Source organism: Macrotis lagotis, chromosome 7 (assembly GCF_037893015.1).
Source record: "Macrotis lagotis isolate mMagLag1 chromosome 7, bilby.v1.9.chrom.fasta, whole genome shotgun sequence".
Classification (NCBI taxonomy): domain Eukaryota; kingdom Metazoa; phylum Chordata; class Mammalia; order Peramelemorphia; family Peramelidae; genus Macrotis; species Macrotis lagotis.
This window is the reverse complement of record NC_133664.1, coordinates 70,071,147-70,089,215: the sequence shown is the minus strand read 5'-3', so window position 1 is coordinate 70,089,215 and position 18,069 is coordinate 70,071,147. Positions and strand designations below refer to the sequence as shown.

The 18,069-nt window shown below is 35.1% G+C and overlaps 2 long non-coding RNA genes across 2 annotated transcripts in view; both read left to right on the top strand.

The window, feature by feature from the left end:
* The window catches only part of LOC141492621 (uncharacterized), a 61,882-nt gene extending 56,110 nt beyond the window's left edge, over window positions 1-5,772 (top strand). The window contains exon 3 of the long non-coding RNA XR_012469989.1: window positions 5,621-5,772. This is a non-coding gene — a long non-coding RNA (uncharacterized LOC141492621). The remainder of the gene's footprint in view (window positions 1-5,620) is intronic.
* A 4,209-nt stretch (window positions 5,773-9,981) lies between these two features.
* LOC141492624 (uncharacterized) overlaps window positions 9,982-18,069 on the top strand; it is a 101,903-nt gene continuing 93,815 nt past the window's right edge. Inside the window, exon 1 of the long non-coding RNA XR_012469991.1 lies at window positions 9,982-10,044. This is a non-coding gene — a long non-coding RNA (uncharacterized LOC141492624). The remainder of the gene's footprint in view (window positions 10,045-18,069) is intronic.

Here is an 18,069-nt window from a genome sequence, read left to right as displayed (position 1 = left end):
GTGATTGTTCCCTTCTCCAATTCATTTTCCACAAAGCTTTAACACTAACATTCCTGAACATGATTGGCAAGACTGTATGATATGGATGTGCTTAGAATAGCTCCCTTATTCAGCCAACTGAAAAGCAAGTTTTCCATTTACTCAGTTTCTATATCTAAATAAAATGGAAGAGAGGGACTAGATGCTCTCTAAGGTTCTTTCCTGGTCTAAAGCATGTATACTTTTGATTCTATAAGGGGAGGGGCGATTATCCTCAGAGCAAAATTTCTTTAATTTTGATTTCTCCAGACTATTAGTGATTTTTGAATAACTTTGACAATTTCAGATTGACTTTTTATTTTTAGGTTTTTACAAGGCAAATTGGGTTAAGTGGCTTGCCCAAGGCCACACAGCTAGGTAATTATTAAGTGTCTGAGACCGGATTTGAACCCAGGTACTCCTGACTCCAGGGCCGATGCTTTATCCACTATGCCACCTAGCCACTCCAAGATTGACTTTTGATAGCTAGAATCTCTATTGTTGAAAACTCTATTCATATCACTTGTGTCTACAACTCAATGATTTTAAACTCAATGATTTAAAAAAAATAACATTTGTTTACAATTATAATTATAAACAACAAAATTTGCTTAAAACAATATGATTCCAATTTCTAACATCATGCTCTTGGTCAGACATATATCCAACCTCCTTTCTCTCCCAGTCTAGATCCAAATACTTTGATTACACTTTAACTCTTATAATTTTTTTTTTACTTCTCTTTCTCAGTCTATGTAGAAGTATGCCCAGTTTTGTGGAATATTTTATATAGCATATATGATGGTCTACTTTGCTTTTGTCTCCTTATAACTAGGCTTTTATTTCATTAATTTTAACATTGATTAATAGGTTTTTACAATTTGAAATAACATTCCTTGATGTGTAAATTGCTTCTTTGTGTCTGCTTGAAAAATTCTTTATTTAGAGTTGAAGCTCTTGAACTTGATGATTTCTTGATAATTTAAATATGGGATTCACCTCTGACAATGCTTTATGTACTCTCTCAAAATGCATATTGTTCTCTATTTTCAATATCTCTGGAAAGATTTCTTGCATGACTTCCTAAAATATAGTATTTGCATTGTTTATTACATCATGTTTCCCCCTTGGAATACCAGCAATTCTCAGATCGTCTAGCTGATCTCTGTTTTCAAAGTCCACAGTTTTAATTTGTGTGGACTACTAGTATTATTCCATGATTCTCATATTTATTGCTTCTCTATATGTTTGTGGTCAATTTCTGTTATTTTCTTTTTTCAGAGTGTCTACTGATTTTATAATATCACACTCCAGTGAGGCAGCTAGGTGGCACAGTGAATAGAGCACTGGCCCTGGAGTCAGGAGAACCCGAGTTCAAATTCGACCTCAGACACTTCATAATTGCCCAGCTGTGTGACCTTGGTTAAGTCATTTAACCCCATTGCCTTAAATAAATAAAAAAATTTATAAATAATATCATACTCCATCTGAGGAGAAAAATTAAGAATCACTTGATGGATCTGTTGTACAACTGAATATTAATTACTTAACAAAGAATATTGTCTGAATCTTTCACATGAATCTTCAAGAAATGGTGCTTTTCAGACTGAATGGACAATAGTAAAAGTGGCGTCTCATGGGAAGATTAGAAATAAGAAAAAAGACAATAGAAATCAAAACAGATAGTTGTGATAAAATTGAATAAAACATTTGAATCAGGAAATGTCTAAACAATTTCTCAGTGTATGTCATATATATTTCATATATATGTATATACATATATATATATATATATGTATAATATGGGTAACCTAAATCATATATAGTAATTTTGTGCGACTAATTTCTATTACTGCTTTATGATCTGTGCACTTAGCCCAGTGTCTTGTATATTGACAGATACTTAATAAAGTGCCTCCTCTTCTGATTCACAAAGTCTCTTGTTTTTCAGATTTCTGCTTTATAAGTTCTAAATTCCTTTCTCAACCTTTAAAAGTTGTTTTTCATTAAGCTTCTCACCCACTAGGAGAGTTCTTCTTATGCAATTCTCATTTCTGGCAGTTTTAGTTAATATTGTTTTTTACCCTTGTAGAGTTCTTTTTTTTTTACCCCATAGTCCTTATTCATTGCATTAGGATTTCCTTTTTCTTTCCTAATCCAGGGTATCAGCGTATCAGGGTATCTCCTGTTTTTTTCTGTGAAGTTTCTTTTTAAGTATTTTTTTCTTTCCCAATCTCTTTTTATTGTTCTTTAACTTTATTTGGCTCATTTCTTGTTGTCTTAGAGGGTCTAAACATGAATATTCATAAGTCATATTGGAAGTCTCCTTATAAAACTTCCTTCCTTTAATAAAAACTTGAGGTAATGAGCAGGCTTTTACAGAAAATTTTCCATAACAGAATCTATAAAAAACACAAAATGATTTAGAGGTGTAGATAAAATAAGCACCCACTATTTTCAATGATTACCAAAAACAAGGGAGGGGAAGATATTTTGGATGAAAAAATCTCAATGTTGGAGCATTCTCAAACTGTATATTTCCCTTTCATATGTTAAGTTCATACAATATTTCAACACATTTGTCAAGCACCTGCTATTTTTAAAGCACTCTGTTATGTCCTGGTAGGATAAAAATTTAGATAAGATATGATCTTTGTCCTCATTTAGCTTATAGTCTAGGATAGGACACAAACACAAATAGCTATATTATTATTATTATTATCATTATTATTTAGGTTTTTGCAAGGCAGAAGGGGCTAAGTGGCTTGCCCAAGGCCACACAGCTAGGTAATTATTAAGTGTCTGAAGCCTGATTTGAACTCAGGTACTCCTGACTCCAGGGCCGGTGCTCTATCCACTTCGCCACTTAGACGCCCTAGAAATAGCTATATTATAACAAAGCAAAATATTTTAGAAAGTCTGGGGAGGAAGGTTATTATTAACCAATGAAGTTCTAGGAAGGTGTAATGGAGCAGATACAATATGAATTCCCATGATAACAAATAGAAGTTTAATAGGTAAAATGGGAAGGAAGACAATCCTAGGCAAATGGAAGAGGGGAAAGTGAACTACATAGGTAGGAATTTCCAGAAAAGTAGACCAATATGGATGGAACACAAGTAGGTAGAAAGTAATTGTGAACTAGGCATAGAAATCTTGGGTGGTGGTGTCAGATTATAAAAGGCCTAAAATACTGGTCAGAGGACTTTAAATTAAATTTGGGAGGGAATTGGTATATAAGGAATGACATGGCTAGATTATGCGAAAGAAAAATTCAAGACATGGAGTAAAAAATATCAGGAATGTAGGAATGGAAAAAGAGGTGGGCTAGTTATGTTACAAGTATAAGAGATAATATATAGATAACCAGGAAGGCCTTTAGCACATTGAGTAGACGTGTTATGGAGGATTTATGAGGAATACCTTGATGACAAACTCACAAGCTTAAAAGGCTAGATGGATTTGGCTCTACATTAATGACGGTGGTATGTATATTGATTAGATAAAAAATCTAATGAAATATCAGAAGTCAGAGGGAGGGAGGGAGGGAGACGGAGAGAGAGAGAGAGAGAGAGAGAGAGAGAGAGAGAGAGAGAGAGAGATTGATTTAAGCAGATCTTCCAATGAACTGATGGTGCTGTAGACCTTTTTTCCCTTGTCACACTTACTAGCTATATATTATGAGGAAATCCTTCATTTTCACTGCCCTCAGCTTCCTTATTAGTGAAATCAGGATAATATTTATGTAATATCTACTTCAAAAGTTGTGAGCCTAGAAGGAATGTAAATGCATCATTTTGCAAATTTGAAAGTGTGTATTATTTAGTAGAATATAAGCCCCCTGAGGGGAGGGACTACTATTCATCTTTGGCTCCTCAGCATCGAGCATAAGACCTTGCACATAGTAGATCACTTTAGCATTCAGAAGGGCTAAAATAGGTGATTAATGGAGAAAGGGAGAGGTTCAGAAAGAAGGTACTTATGCTACAAGAGAGTATGATAAAAAGAAGAGAAGATGGTAAACTGAATGGTAAAAGCATCCCATTTATTCCAATATACTCACTGCTATTAAAAGATTAAATATAGTATTTTAGAAAATGAATATCAGCTGGGGTATCTGATAATCAGTCTCCAAGAAGATTGGATTTCTTTATATCAGATGAAAACATATCACAAAATCTTTAACTCAAAATCTTTAATTAAAACATTTTCATATAACACAACCGATTTTAAGTATGATTCATAAAGGATTGCATGTATGATGAAACGACTGTTAGTACATCTGTGGATGTGACTTAACATTCTAGTTCTAATACTTATTATCATGACTCTAAGTATTAGCATGGTTCCCTGAAACTCAATTTCTTCATCTGAAATAATAGTAAATATTTATATAGCATTTAAATTTTTTGTAAAATGAGGATAAGACTACTTTTACACAGGATTATTGTGAAAGTAATATGAAATAATATATGTAAAACATTCTGAAAGCCTTAAAGCACTATCTAAAAACTATTATTATTATTATTGCATGTAAAATGACAATAATGATATTTTCACTACTTGTTGTGAGACAATGAGAAAGATATTTTGTAAAAAAATCTTAAGCAGATATACATATGTGAACTATTATGTTATCTGTGAATTTTCTAGGTCCCTTAACATTTCTGCATTCCTGATTATTTTGGAAGTTTTGTATCTATTTCTAGGTTTGTTACTATTTCCCTTAAAAAGTGATCAGAAGGAAAAGGTGAGAATAATTCAAATTAGTCCATTTTAGTACTTGTTAGAATTCCTGATAAGATTTTTTTGACTCTATAGGTTGAAGCTAGCTTAAATGAACTTCTTATCTATCATTTTCATTTGTCTCTGGCTCTCAAAGTAATTGTAATTATCTCTAAAAAAAATGAAGAACAAAGGTTCATTTGAACACTTAGATTCCCCTGCTAGAATATAGGCTGATTTATCAACTTAGCCATGAAAATTATTTGAATTAAATAAAGTATTCATAAAAGATAGTCTAAAATATTCAACTTAGATATAAACTATTTTTCCATTGTATGTCTGAAGATATCCATTTTTATAGCTTTACTATTTTCATGTTAATTTTTTCAAAAAAATTTAAAAAATTGCAAAGAAAAATTATTAATTTGACTCTTTACTACACTTAAAACCACATATATAGGGGCAGCTAGGTGGTGCAGTGGATAGAGCACTGACCCTGGAGTCAGGAGGACCTGAGTTCAAATCCAGCCTCAGGCACTTAATAATTACCTAGTTGTGTGGCCTTGGGCAAGTCACTTAACACCATTGCCTTGCAAAAACTAAAAATAACTAAATGAATGAATGAATGACTAATGCATTTACATTTTTAAAAACTAAAATCAAACATATCAAGACTGATTTTTCTCATTCCCCAAGGAGAACTAGAGAACAAATCATAGAAAATATGCCAATATAGATAAAAGAGAAGTTCTCATTTTCTTCAAAATTGTCCAATTAATTGCAGAAGGTATAATAGCAGTGCCATGGTAGCTCTTTCCAGGATCTTGAAAGTGTAATTTTATTCCTATCACATTATCTTTTTTCCCTTCTTTTTCAGGAGGAATGAAAACAGAACTATATCACCAAGATCCAAGCTGTCATCATTGTCAATGCTTCTTCTACATATGTACATTGCCACTGGTCTGCACTTTAGTAGATGTCTAGTTTATTTCCAAAACCTTTTATGAAATAAGTAAAAATAAGTTTAAAAAGCTCTTAAAATTGTCCTCTAAATTTATGAATTCTCATACTATTGGAGATGAACCTTTTTTCTCTACTTATTAATCTAGTCCTTAAAAAGCAGTGTCAATCTATCCCTGAATTAATTTACGTTATTTCTCTGGTCAAAGAGTTTGCACAATTTGACACTTTGGCACCATAGGTTTTATACTACTGAATGACTAGATTACTTCACAGTTGGACTAACAATGTATTACTGTACCTGTTTTACTACAAACACTACACTATTTGTCATTTTTCCATTTTTGACACTAATAATCTGATAGGTATGAAGTGATTGCTTACAGTTGCCTCAAGTTACATTTCTTTAATTAGAGAATTTTTGAACTCCAAAATTTGGAATCTTTAAAAAGAAAAATAGCTATTGATAGCTTGGATTTCTGACTTTGAAAACTTTCTATTCGTATCCTTTGTCCATTTTAAGTTAGGGGGAATGGCTCTTAGTCTTGTAAATTCAAATCAGTTACCTGATATATTTTGGAAATATCTAAAAAGTAATTCCCACCATAAATTATTTAGTAAGTTAGCAATATCTGTACTTGCCTTATGGAACAAATATAAGATGCTCCCATCAAAACTTGTCTTTCAATTCATTCCTGCAATTGTGCCACTTTCATTATTCCTTTCTTGTGAACTCTTCTCATACTCAGTTCACTGACTACATTTCACCTCTTGTTTCTCCTTTCTAAATTCCTATCCATTCCAGGCATTAGGCTACATTTCTATTAATGATGACTTTTGTATTGAATTCAGGAAGTAAAAAGCAACCTGTAATCTTTATAAGGTAGACTGGAACTGCTTGTTTTAGGTCCCACATGCAGCTTCTTCTTAGCAGATTCTCTGACAAAGTTGCCTACTCAAAGTGAGTATTTTCCCTCTTTTCAACATAGGACTTTGAAAATCAACCCAAATTTGGAGCTTCATCTTTCTACTGCTATACCCTTGAGAAGTGCATTCCTCATTGTCATTGGGAATTTGTTTAGTATTGATATCCTCAATGATTGTGCTGAGGACTGGGACTTAACTTGTGATATCCTTCATACCAAACAGAAAAGAATAGAAATACAAGGGCATGAGGCTCCTAATGGCCTCATAAAAGTGAGATTTACAAAGGAGTTATTTGATTCTGTCTATTCAAACACAGAAAGCAATTTGTTTCTGATTGTGCCCTCATGAACTGCTCAGAAACTGAAAAGCATCAAACTTATTTATAATAAACTATCTATTTTCACTTTTTCCATAAAGAGAAAAGAAAGCAAATGAAAATCTAGAAAACAGACTGTACTGTCTTCTACTACTCATTCTCCCAAATACTTTTTTCTTTAAAATACAAATGAAATTTTTTAAACTTCAATTTTTAAAAGGTTCTTTTTATTCATTTTAATTGCCAGTAATTTTTATATATCTTTCTTTCTTCTTTCCCTTATTAGGGGCAATAGTTGTCATTAGACCTTAAAGCACCTTCAAGAGAAATATAAAGAGCTATTTTTTCTCAATATTTTGGTCATCTGTGTGCTTTGGAGGAAGGGACTTGAATCAGATAATTTATCAAGGCCTTTCTAGATTTATTGTTCATGAATAGACTAAAGTTTGTTTAAATTTAAGATTTTGTCATTCTTTGCTTTGTAATGAATAAAAACCTTATGAGTTGGGAGATGGCAAACTAGCTGGTACACACAGAATGAGCTGAAAACAAACAAGGCAAGGTGCCCACTCAGAAAATGTAGACATTGCTCATCCATGTTATTTACGACATTTTCTCCTGGGGAAAGTTACCTTTGTGGTCTTAGAAGCAGTAAGAACATTTCCCCAGTCAGTCACACAAAGTTCAGTCCCTTGAAGTTCTCTTGAAATATTTCCACATTATGGTTAAGCACTGTGAGTTTTGAATGCCTTCCAGGATTCCCTGAATCAAATCTAAACTTCTAGATTTGCAGATTTCAGCTTGACAGGTCCAACTCTGTTCCCTGCCATGAGGCAATGTGGAAAGCTTAGCAGCACTGGGTACAATAGGTTTCACCTCTAATTTTGGAACTGGGGAAAATGTTCTTCCTTGACAAACTTGGATTTACTTTTGGACAATTCCATTGCACTTGGCAGCTTCTGAACTAGAAATAATAACATAAATTAGCTAAAAGTAGAAGGGAACTATTAACCTCACCATCTAAAAACCATCAAAAAGTGTAGGACAAATGGGAAAAAAAGGAACTCTTAACCATACCATCTCCAAAAAACCATCTAAAAGTGTAGGACAAATGGGAAAAAAAGAAGACACAAAGGGAAAAAACTTGAGAAAAATGTTTTTCTCAAGGTCTTAAAGCTCTCTCATGGAAAGGAAAGAGTCCTCAGCAAACATTTTAAAATTTAAAACTTTGGAAGAAATATGTTGTTAAAAAAAACCCCAACAGAACTTGACATCAAGAGATTTAGTTTTCTGTTTCCATCCCCTAACTCCCCATTCCCCCAACTCACCTCTCCACCCCCACCCTGAACTCAGTTTCTTGGCATCACCTCTGTGTTTAGACATCTTTGGGACAAGATGCAAGGTTGAGATTCTGAATATTAAATAAGCAGATGACTACAATAGCTTGCCCAAATTCCTCTTATTATTCTTTTTTTGGTCATTAATCAGATTACAGGAATTAAACCCATCAAATTAGGCTATGGAGTCCAAGGCCTCTTTGGAGGAAAATAAAAGAAAGCAACGTTATGTCCAAAAGACAGAGACAGAGAAACTCAAAGAGAGAGAAAAACCCAAGGGGAGATTTAGATGCAGCTGTGGAGTAGATAACCTTAAGAAATCCCTTTGTATCCTTTGATACTTTTTCTTTTTGGTTTAGGCCTGTGATTTTCTAGCTAGAGGGAAATACCAGATAAGAAACCCCCCTCTCCTCTAGTATGCCATCCTCCATCCTAGGACTCATTGCCTGTGAGTGTTGCCTGGGAGACTAATAGGATCAAGTGATCACACAGTCAGTAGGTGTTGGAGACTGGGTTCGAGTCTTGAAACCAGGTTGTCATGACACAGAGGCCACATTTCTTTAATGACTACATGTTCTAAAGATCCTAGATGGGTGGAGGTTAGAATGTTGGAGTTGATAATCATTATTTGATCTGTGATGAATGAGCTGTTAGGAGGTTTCTGGCTGTGTCTATGGGCTACATCATGTCACTAGAGTGGATATTCAATAATCCCTGCCAGCTGGTCTCTCTCTTACAGCTCTGTCCTGGGCAATGATGTCTGTCACCTTAATGCCAGGGCTGAAGGGGTTACGCTTCTATCTTTCTGATACCCTTCAACTCTTCAAGGACGATTGTCCTGTTCCCTGCTGCCAGTGTTCCTATGAAATACTCCCAAGTGCCTTTTCTACTCTCACTTAATAATGATGAAATGTTTTCCCAAAGGTGGTCATCTCTTTATCCTTCATACTTTAAGAGGCTCTGAGGACTTTTTTTTGTTTTTTGATACTGGTCCAGGTTTGGAATTTTGTGGGAAATGTGAACTTGATAGGATCATTGACAGAAAAGAGAGAGACAAAAGAAGTCAACGCCTAGGAATTAGGTAAATTAGGGTTGTGGAAAGGATGGAATAGAAATGATGATGACACTGTAACTCATAATAATAAAAGCTATCAATAATGTGGCACCTTTAAGGTTTACAAAGCACTTTTTTATATGTTAGTTGATCCTCACAACTACTCTGTAATATAGTTCCCACATTCCAGAAAAGGAAACTGAGGCAGGTTAAAAGATTTGCCCAGTCACAGAGCTAATACATCGCTGAGGCAGGATTTGAACTCCAGTCTTCCTGATTCTGAGTCTAGCATGTATGCTATATGCCACTAAATGTATCTCTAGTCAGTGACTGAAAGGGGTTAAGATTTTGCTATTTCTTTTCCTTCCTCTATGATGTCAATGGGGCGATATACCATAGTGGAGGGAGCACTAGCCCAGGAGATTTCAAGCTTGTATTATAATCCCAGCTCTATTGCCAATTTATGTGTTTGTGCAACCTTGGGCAAGTCATTTACCCAGTCCTGACCTCAGTTTAATCATCTGTAAAGTGTGGGTTGGTGAATAATCAGCATTTTTTTTTGGTCAAATTGAATTAAGGTCCTTTCCAGCTGTAAAATTCTATATGTCTAGTCTATGGTCTTCTCCTTGGGCCTGGAATTAATCTGGTAAATCCAGGAAAACATCTGGTTCCACAAAGATATATGGACTACAGTGTAAGAGCCAAAGGTAAGCCATCATCCTTCTTAATCCATTTTGTCAGAGACAGGTGGTGTGTGTGCTTCTCCCCCATCCCTCAAGGGCCGCCTGTCCCTTTCAGCCAATCGAGCATCAAGAGTTTAGAAGACGTGAAAGATGGATGTCTTCTTTAGTCTGATCCTTGCTCTCTATTCCCAGCATATCTTCATTATTCCCATTCTTTCCAGCTGTTAATCTTTAGAATATTCCCTATCCAGTATGCAAGCAGAACAAATGGAAATAGAAGGAGATCATCAGGCTGATATGGTGGGCTGGAGGGGGACGTGTGGTGGCCAGGATTTATGACTGCCCAATAGTTTTCTAAGTCCTTATGACCAAAGTCATAAAGTTGACTGAGTCCATTTTTGGAAAATGTGATCTAGAAACAATACAACCCTAATTGGTAGATAAATAAAGAATTTTAAAGGCCTCTCCTTTTGTCTGATTCTAGACTTCAAATGACTTTTTTCAGTTTATTATTGGCTCTTAGACCATTCAATTATTATTTATTTAATTTCTCTCATAAAGGACAGTACGTTAAGGTTTTTCAAGGGGAAATTATTTTTGGAATGCGTTTAGTTCACTCTACTTAAAATTCATGTTAGAACAACTATTTTAAGTACAATGAAGTACCGTTTAAATAATTTCATTTTTTAGTGAAGGATAACTACTCTAAATTTCCATACCAGCTCTGTAAATGGATTGAAAATTTTTTTTTCATTTTTCTGGATCTAAGAATGGTGAATAAGTTGAGGTATATCTATATTTAATGGGCTTGCAGCATTTTCAGTTGGAAGTTTGAGGTTGGTTCTTGCTAAAGAATCCTCTATGGTACTGGGAGAATATCAGTCCTTGAGAAACCTGTACAGAAAGATATAGAGGGTGTCTATTATCCTCCTATGATGAAATATGAGATATATTTAGCCTGGAGAAGAGAAGGAGCTCAATGAGTACCTTAAGTCTATGATGGATCAGTAAACTAAGGAAACTAATCTGAAGGGCTCAATCTCAAAGAGAGTATAGGCTGCAAGTGCAGTAAAAGGAGGGACTTAGTTCTTAAGCCTGACTTCCCCATCTTTCAGTGCTGCTCTGCTGGGTCCACATGGAGATTCCCATCAGTTTGGCTTCTAGGATGCTGTCATGCTCTTCTGTCTCATTTTGCACCTAATTCTGACCCATGCTCTGGGGTTTTTATCCCAACTGCCTCTTTCCTTGATGAGTTGTAACCCCAGAATGTAGCCACTATATCCACTCAGAGGTCTAAGGGACCTGAAATGAATACTTGGGAGCTTATCTTTCTTGTTCTGAAGATCATGCGCCTTAACCTTTCATTCCAACTGCAGTAATTTGTGATAAGCCCCTTGCTTTTTTCTGGGCCCTATTTACTTCTTTAAAGGGGGGTTGCGGGGCAGCTAGGTGGCGCAGTGGATAGAGCACTGGCCCTGGAGTCAGAAGTACTTGAGTTCAAATCCAGCCTCAGACACTTAGTAATTAACTAGCTGTGTGGTCTTGGGCAAGCCACTTAACCCCATTTGCCTTGCAGAAACCTAAAAAAATAAAAATAAATAAAATGGGGGGTGGACTTAATAATTTCTAAGGTCCCTTCTACCTCTAAATTCTGTAATCTTATGACCTGGTTCCTTTAGTCCAACACAGAATACAGAACATTAGCAAAAGGATAAAAATTCTAACTTTTCTTTCAGGTAAATTTTTGAAAGGTATTCAAGCTCAGTTCACAGAATTTGGGGAGGTCACATTCCATCATGAGTCATCTTCTATTTTCATGAGGAATGTTTCATTGAATTTTATTTAAGTCTGATCTCTTGTAAAGATTCATAATTCCAACTAGTTGGTCAAAGCTATGTTTGAACAGATTTGGAGTTAGAGGTTTTCTTTAATAAAGATAAAAGTTTTTTTCATGGCGGTGGTTGAAATGATTAACCAACAATTAAATTATTTTATTTTCATTTTTAATTTGATATAATCAAAATATTTTTCTTGATAGGTAGACACTCAGTACCATCTTTGAAAATGTATGATTTTTCTTGCCCTATTTATGATGATCATATTTTAAGCTACATCTACCTGTTTGCAGTTTATAGAGGTTCTAGCTAGCAGAACACTGCTTCTTGAGCTATTTTTAGAAATAATCCTTGTATAGAATGTATGGTACTTTGAAAGGAGTTACCAAAATGGTCAGTCTTCTAGGGGATAATTTTAGGAGTATTCTTGAAAGATCTTCTTTCCCCAAATTGTTACTTCTATAGAACAGTCTGAAATTCTACTAAATTATATATTTTGTGATAAGAATTTGGGTTTTAGGAGCACTGTCAGTAATGCATAGATTAGTCACTATCAAAGACCTGAGATAATATCATGGGATAAACAAATTTCTTTTTTTTTTAAATTAAACTTTAGTTGTTATTGTTATTTTTCAGTTAAAGAGCATTTACTTTCCTGCCTTCCCATTCCTCCCTCCCATCTTGGAAAAGAAAAAGAAAAAAAAATCTTTGAAACAAATATTCATAGTGAAGCAAAGTAAGTTTCCATGTTGGTCATGTGCAAAACGTATGCTTCGTTCTGCCTATTGAGTATATCCCATTTCCGACTAGAAAATAGATAGCACTCTCCATCATTGGACTCATGGATGATCATTGCACTGATCAGAGTTCTTAAATTCTGGAGAGCAATTTGGAACTCACCCTCAAAGTTACAAAACTAACTGCATGTGTCATGATTCAGCAACACTGCCACAAGGCCTATAATCCAATGAAAGCAAAGGAGTCTATGTAGGAGAAAGTTTTCAAAGGAGAAAAGAGTGAGGAGGCTTTAGAATTTGCCACACTGTCTAGTGTGTAGTTTAAATTGGGGAGACAGGATCGGAGACTACCATGGCAGTGGGGAAGGAACTAAATGTACATTTTTTCCTTCTTTATGTCTTTCTCTAAGACTAATCCTGGTTGATATTAACATAATGAAAGCTTTTTGTTTTATGTAGACTTGTGATTACTCTAAGAAGCTCCTGCTGCTTGTGGAGATTGATTTTGAGGTTCAGCTTGAGCCCTGAGATTTTCAGTCATCTGCCCCTGGTCATGCAGGTGGTCTGTGTCAGAAGGTGGACTGAACTCACATCTTCATGATTCCAGGACCACTCCTATTCCCACAGCACTGCATTGTCTCTCTTCATCTAAAATGTGTAAACTTAAAAATATTCTCCTCTATTCTTTAAAAATGTGGCAAATGGCCAATCCATTGGAACATGACCTGGATGCCCAAGATTCTCGTATTCTATTGCCACCCTCTAACTGTTCCTTCTTCTAACTGTCCTAATTTGGAGCACAGACTTCTAAATATGGAGTTGAAAGGAACTTCATATGAATACTTCAAGGCCCATAAAACTCAAATGACTTAATAAAACTCAAATGACTTATCCAAGGCCATTGGATAGTAAGCCAGAAAAGTAGAATTTGAACCTTTGTTCTTTCTTTCCAGAACCTGAGTGTTTTTCCCTTGTACAATACTGTGTTCAGTCACATAATCTTACCTGTGGTATTGGTATTCATTCACCTTGATAACCATTTTCAAAGCCTTAGGAATGTATGAAAATCTCTTTTCCTTACTTCCCTCATTCAGTCAGTTACAAAGTCCTGTCAATTCCCCCTTCCTCAACATCTCTTACATCACACAGAAAAGTAGAAAACAGGCCTAGATTTAGAATCATTGGACCTTGGTTTGACTCCTGACTCTGACACTTAATGGCTTTGTGACCTTGGACAAATCACTTCGTCTCTGCTGGTCTCAGTTTCCTCAAATACAAAGATGACCTCTAAGAATCCTTCCAGTTATAAATTTATGACCTAGGATCATTCTCTTTTTCTGCTGCTACTACCTAACCTTATCTCTCATTATTAGTCACCTGATCTATTTTAATAGTCTCCTTACTAATGTTCCTACAAACTCTTATTCATGCTTAGTCTGTAATTATAAAACTTCTCAAATAACCCTTCTTATACATAGGTCTGGCCAGGCCACTTCTGTGCCCAAAATTATTTAATAGCTTTCTATTATCTACCAACTGAAATTTGAACAGTTTTGTGAACTTCTTTAGATTCTCCACAATTTGGTGCTAACTCATTTTTCTGTCTTATATTGTATTATTCCTTCTCTGCAAACCAACTTGGATTATTTTCTGTCCTGCAGATATGTCTTGTGCTCTCTCACTTTGTATATGTCTTTTCTCACATGCTGTTCCCAGGGCTACAATGTACTCTCTTACATTTTTGCTTCTGAATTTCCCATCCACTCTTTAAAACTCAGCTGCTGTTTAAAAATATGTTGTTTAAAATGCCATCCTCTCCCTTAAGTTTTTCTTCATCTTATCCTCATCTTCGTCTTCTTCATCCACCAGTTAGTTAGGACTTCTGCTTTTGACTTCATATTCATTTTAATAACTGTAATATATTTTACAAGGATTGTATTTTCAAGTCTTTTTGTCTTAATCTCCAAATAGGCAATAAAGTCCATGAGGGCAGGAGCTGTCCTTTTTCCAAACATTGACTCTTCCCTACCACCTAGCATAGAGTTCTGTGTTTATTAGATGCTTACAATTGTGTATTAAATGAATGAATTCAAATGGGTCCTCCCAAATTTCCTCTGACTGATGCCAAGGCAGCATCAGAAATTGTTTCTCTGAAACTCAAAGTCTTTTTCCAGGTGGTAGTTCTGAGGAGGAGTAATCTTTCTTCCTCCTTCCACCCCCATGTACTCAGATCCTGTCCAATGTTTAAAGCTGATGTGATTCATTTTCCCTAATTTGTTATCCTTGGACCTTTCTCAGGAAAATCACTACATTATAATAAATGACAAATATGAATATTTCATAGGAGTATTCAGAAGACTTATTTCAAGTATTGTAAAGCAAAGCAAAGCAAGCAGAATCAAGAAAACAATATACACAATAATGTAAACAGAAATAACAAAAAATCCAAACAATGTTGTGTAATTATAATGACTAAACTTGGACCTGGAGAGAAGTTATGACTAATGACTCAAAAGTCTCAAAATAGCGACAAATGAACCAAATAACTTGAAAGGATAATAATAAAAGAGAAGAAATTAAAAATCTCAATAGGAATAATCTCACAGTAAAACTGATATAAAAACTAAAGAAGTGAATAATCAAAAAAATGTATCACAATGTAAGGAACAAATGTGATGGTGCTAAAAAATGAGAACAACTCTTCAGAAGGGAAGACTGATACTTCAACAAATAGGCAATGAGAAAATAGAAAAATTACAAGAAAATCCAAAACAGTTAAGAAACTCAGAAAAAGAACTGAAAGAAATATGGGACCTAAAAGGATGGAAGTCATATCTTTCAGAGGAAAATACAGAAAGAACATAAGAATCAGCAACTTATAAAATAAGATAGAAAATATTAATAAAGTAATGGACACTGAGAAAGAGAGCATCTCAGATGATATAAATATTCAGAATTGAAAGAGGAAAATATCAGATCAAAAACTAAAAACAACAAATCTAGAAGAATACTTGTGATCCCTACCATGACACTCGAAGACAGAACTTGATGAGGCAATATGAAAACTATCCTCCCAAAACAACAGTATAAAACAAAGAATCTGACTCACATATTCCAGGAAATCGGGAAAGAAAATTACCTAGAAATACTGGAAAAGGGGATAAAGGGATCAATAAAATGAACAGGATGTCATCAGAAATAGCTTAATTTTAATTCCCTCCAAATAATAGTAGTAGAATTTCAGAATTTTCAACATTAAAGAGGTCGTTTTATAAATATACATGAAGAAGAAATATTCATATTAAAATATCAATTTGGATTATTCAAAATTACTCATCAACACATGAAATGAAAGAGAAGGGAAGAGACCATTGTGACAATCCTTGATACCAGTAATGGGACTTAGATGAGGGTTCATCAAAGAAACAGATCAATACTATATAAACAATATATCTTTATTGGAATATTTTCTAAATAAAATGAGGAAAACTTATGACTTAAAATATAATACCCAGAGGTAGAAGCAAAAAGAGAGGGACAAAATCAAAGTGATCCTCAGAGCTTCAGGAGTCCAGCTTTTGGGTCAAGGCAAATAGGAGGGAAGAGGGGCCAGTAACAGTAGCTGTAATTGAGAGGAAGTTTCTTTTTATGGGGAGCTGGAATTGTTCTTCCTGAATTAAATACCTTTGATAAGAATCTGACCTTCAAAATCTATAAAGAATTGCTAAAGTCATAACCTGAAGAGCCATACTCCAATATATGAGTGGTAAGTAGATATGAATAACTTTCAAAAAAAGAAAAGCAAATCATCAAAAACCATATGAAAAATGGCCAAAATTTCTAATAATTAGAGATCTGCAAATAAAATAATCTTGAATTATTACCTAAAGCTGTCTAAGTGGCAAAAATTATAAAAATTATAAAAATTACAAAAATTGGATAAATTAAATGTTGGAGAAGCTATGGTGAGAGAGGTACAAAAATTCATTACAAGTCCAACCATTTGGAAGGCTATTTGGAAATTTGAATCAGAGATTCCAAATCTGAATTTAAATCCCTGAGGAGGCTAATGATAGTCAAAGAAAGATTGAACCATATATAAACATTCACTGCACCACAATTTTTAATGATCAAAAATTAGAAATCATGTGTTCAATGTTGGGGAATACCAAGTCAGCCCCTAAACTGCAATAGTCAACAAACATTTAGTGAGCACCTACTATGTACTGAGAGCAGCAATTGCGTGGTGCAGTAGACAGAGCACTGGCCTTGGGGTCAGGAGAATAGGAGTTCGAATCCAACCTCAGACACAACACTTACTAGCTGTGTGTCCTTGGGCAAGTCACTTAACCCTGACTGCCTCACATCTGGGTCATCTCCAGCAGTCCTGATTCATATCTGGCCACTGGACCCAGATGACTGGAGGTGAAAGTTGGATTGGTGACTTAGCTCAGCTCCCCTCACTCACATATAGTTTCCATCATATTGCCTTCCTGATGTCATAGTTTTCTTTGAGAACAAAGAAAAATACATCATCTAAATATATCACTGTGTAGTGAGGGAACACCAAGAAAGTTAAACAAAATTCAACCTGTTCCTGCCCTCAAGCAGTTTCCATTGTAATGGAGGAGACAACTATGTATATATGAGAAACACACACACACACACACACACACACACACACACACACACACAGTGTAAGTGAGAAATAAGTCCAGAAGGAAGGGACTACTAAGGGAGGCAGAAGAAAAGGGACTGGAAAAAGCAAGAGATATATGCCCACCAAAATTAAGCCCATTCGTTTTAACACCAGTTGCTTTAGCCTCCTGTCAAAAGTTTGTCACCTGTTGATACCATACTGCAGAAGAGGGGCCTCAGTGGCATGGGAAAAAACCTTAGAGGTCAAGGGTCCTCTTATTGCTCAGCACTAGCCATCAAGATCATACCATGGCAGGTCTCTGATGTCATATCATAACACCCCCTCATTATAATCTATCTTATGTGCAAGTCATGAATTCCCTTTCCTGATGTCATCGTCTTTGAGATTGAAGGACAACTACATTACCTTACCACACAAGCATTCTCTCATCGATGCTATTCAGAATATGAACCACCAGGATCTCTATAGAATCAAAATGTAATAAGGCTTGTAGAGTTAAATTACTCCTGTCTTATGGCACACTTATGAACCTGAGAATGGGTAACCAACCCTATGCATTTTTCTTAACTTGGAGGGAATTGGGTTACTGCTAGCTTCCTATAGTCTTAATTTTTCCCCATGCAAATAACTTTAATAAGAGCCATATGGAATGGCCATGGCCCTGTGATCCTAAGCTCTTTAATGTCAAATCTAATATTTGTCAAGGACATTTGTTGAAATGATTTCCTGAGACTTTGATTGGTCCTTGATTAGGCATACAGTAGCTATGCAGCATTTGGTGGAATTTTGCTTTGCCAATAGGTGATTATTGTCGAAA